The sequence below is a fragment of the Phacochoerus africanus genome, chromosome 3, assembly GCF_016906955.1.
Source record: "Phacochoerus africanus isolate WHEZ1 chromosome 3, ROS_Pafr_v1, whole genome shotgun sequence".
Taxonomy (NCBI): domain Eukaryota; kingdom Metazoa; phylum Chordata; class Mammalia; order Artiodactyla; family Suidae; genus Phacochoerus; species Phacochoerus africanus.
Genome location: NC_062546.1, coordinates 4,277,592 through 4,280,948, shown reverse-complemented (window position 1 = coordinate 4,280,948; position 3,357 = coordinate 4,277,592).

The window sequence follows — 3,357 nt, the reverse complement described above, 5'->3', positions numbered from 1 at the left end:
CGGCCTCGTTACATGTGCTACATTTTATTTGGGCAAGTCCCATACAATGACTCTCTGGAATTAACTTTGGAGTTACTTCCAGAAATTTAAGCTCAAGTCCAGAGTTGTCCAAACAGACCGTGGACTTAAAACCCAGATCCCTGCCCAGCCTTCCCTTCCAAGTGGGTTACGATGCCAGGCAGTTGCTGGCCATAGGACACTCTAAGGGTGCCCTGGCGTCCCCGACGGCAGCTCACTGGGACAGAAGGTTGGGGGGAAGAGGCCAGCCCCTCCTCGCTGGCCCCCGAGATGTGGGGCTTCTGTGGTCCCGAGAGTGGCCATGGGCTCCCCAGTCCCAGTGGTCTTGGGCTGGTGGAGCCGGGCTGCTCCTGGGGCGGGCTGTCGGGGTGAGGGCCTCCGCTCCCAGACCGCCTGCGGGGGTGATACCAGGTTACTGTTCTCAGCAACCCGAGAGAAAGGGTCGCTGTTTATTTCCATTTATTTTCCATAAATAGGGTGATTACAGTTGGGTTTTTTTACCCAACTCATTTGGGGGAAATAATGAGTCTGACTAGAAATGGTTTAAGGGTCCCGTGTGGGACCGGGGCAACTGCCTGTGCTGCCTGGAACCCGCGCAGGGCCGGCTAAAACCCCGCTGGCCCACTTCGGACGGGTCCCAAGGACGGGTCCCAAGTTGGGACGTGGCCCGGGGGCGCGAGCCCCTGACTCTGGGCGCCAAGGCTGTGTCCTCCTGTTGCGCCTTTCCTCGGGGAGGACCGGCAGCCGGGGGGGGGGGGGGGGGGGGGGCGGGGCGGGGGGCGGGGGGGCCTTGGCCTCGCGTGTCCAGGCGCCCGGAGGGTTCTCCTCCTCCTGTGACTCCTGGTCTGCGGGGAGGCCCATCCAGTCTCTCCCCTCGGCCAGGAGGTGCCCCAAGGGGGGACCCGCCACAGGGCTCCGGGCTTGGCCGGGACGCCTGCTGTCTCGAACGCGTCCTGGTGGCTGTGCTGCCCGGGTGCAGAGGAGAGATGTGGGGTTGACTGAGGGGCCTCCGAAGCTCCCGATCTTCCCGCGATTGTAACTGAAAGCTGCTGTTTCTCGTTTTATTAATTTGGGGGTGGGGGTGCTGGCTCGCCATGGGCGTGGAACAGATTTACCTCTTCTGTGCTGACTGAGCGAAAGCGTTATTTATTTGTTTTGACGCAAGTGCTTTCAGTGTTTTCTCCTAGCTGATGGCTTCTTAAAGGTAATAAAACCTTTCCAACCTAATTGGTCAGATAAGACTTTTTTCTTGTGTGCTTAAATAAAGCAATTAGTGAAGCGCTTCTATCCAAGGTGACTTTTTTTGTCCTTTTTTAAAAACTCATTTACTGTTCCTGGAAGTTTTTTGTACAATAAAGCAATCACGCAGCTCGAAGGAGACCCTGCCGTCCTAGTGTGCATTTTAACCGTGGGCGTCACGCTTTCTCCGCGCGTCTGCGTTGGGAGCGCCCGGCCCGCTCTGTGGTGGTCCAGGCTGGTGGCTGTTCTGTGACTCACTCTCTGAAATTCCATCTGCCTGTCTAATGGGTGCTTTCAAAGGGACCCGTCCATTTGCTCTCCAACATACGAAAGGGCAGATAATTACTTTTCTTAGGAAAATGTATGCTTTCTGTACGTACCAAGGCCTCGGAGGCCTTCAAATAAAACTCGAGTTCCGTGTGCCTTGGTGAGAGGTAACTCGCACACACAGGCTCCCAGAGATTGGAATTTCTAGATGGCTTTGCACGTTTCCTGTCCTATTAACTTGAAACTTTCGGGGACAGGGTTTTGCCGGTTGATCTCGAAGCCAGGCCTCCACGTCCCCTTGACCGCGTGTGTCCCCGTCTGGGCTGCTCAGGCGCTGGGATGGCTCCTTGTTAACTCGGCGCCAACTGTCCCACTCGCACGCCCTCAGGCCGTCTGTTCAGTTAACCACCGAGTCCACCCGCGGGAAAGCGGGGTGACTTCCCAGGCAGTCCCTGTGTGGCCAGCCGGGCCTTTGGTCCTCCAGGGCCACGTCGGCCCCGGCAGCTCGCTGTCCTCGGTGCCCGGGAACCCCACGGAAGAAGCAGCCCTCCTTCCCGTGCGCCGACCAAGCATTCGGCTGGACCCGCAGTCCCCGCGTGCTTGCCGGCTGTTGGCTGCATCCCCGAGTCACTCCCCCTTCAGAAGGTCGACACGGAAGAAGTCCCCTGCCCCCCGCGGGGCTGGGGCAGGCGAGGCAGCTCACGTGGGCACTGGGTGTGCGCCCGAGGGGCAGCCCCAGTCACGTTCCCGCCCGCGTCCGCGGTGGCCCTCTCTTGAAATGGCACCACGAGCGTGTGTAGACACAGGGACCAGCCGTGCCTGCCGATCGGAGAGCTGCCTGGGTGCCGGCCCTGAGGTGTGACCGGCCCGGAGGCAGGCAGTGTGGCGTGTGGGGCGCTGGGTGGGTCCGTCCGAGGGGCCACGTGGGCCGCAGGGGGACAGGCTGCATGGGGTCAGCCCTGCTAGATGAGTGACCCTCGCCTAAGACGTCTGATCCTAACCCCAGGTTTCAGCCCCCTGGAATTCTTCCCGGTCTGTCCATCGTGACGGGTTAGGCACAGCAGAATGACTTGCTGGCTGAGCCTGGTGTGTTCCCCGGGTTATTAGATGGCGTGTCTCCTCCGTGCTGGCCGAATTCTGGTCCCTGGGACTCCTTACTCTGGTCCAGAGGCTGTCTCCACAGAAACGGCGACGAGCAGCGGGTGAGGCAGATGGGCCTGCACTTGGCCGGGTCGAATGCCTCGAGTTGTCCCCCATTTGCTCTTCTTCAAGGACTTAGAGAGGTGGGTGTGGTCCATCTGATGCTGGCTACGTCTGGGAGCCCAGCCCTGCGCACGTGGACACGCGGCCTGAACTGTCCACCCCTGCGTGTGACCCCTTTAACGACAAGGCCTGATTGCCTCTGGCCTTGTGGCCTGATGTTTTTGTCTAGTTTTGCTTTTAACTTGGGGGGACGCAGCCCCCTTCAGATGATGGGTGTTGGGGCCCATGAGGGTGCTGGGTGGGCGTCCGGGGCCTCCGGTTCCGGCCTTGGCGTTGGACGGCGGCTGTCAGCCGTGGGCTGTGTGCGCCTCGTCCCCGCTGCCCAGTCGGCCAGTCGGCGGCTGGGTCTCCTCACAACGCAGAGGGACAGCCCGCAGCCTCAGGTGGCAGACACTTATGTACGATCATCTGGTCAGTTGAGGCAGAAGACAATAATCATGTGTCCAATTGTCCAGGGGAGCTCTCTGGACCGTCCTGCTGCTGGGGGGTAATTGTGTGGGCCTCCGTTGCAGCGCTGACGTGGGCCCTTTGAGCGCGGCTCCCTTCCACACAGTGCACTTTAAATTGGGC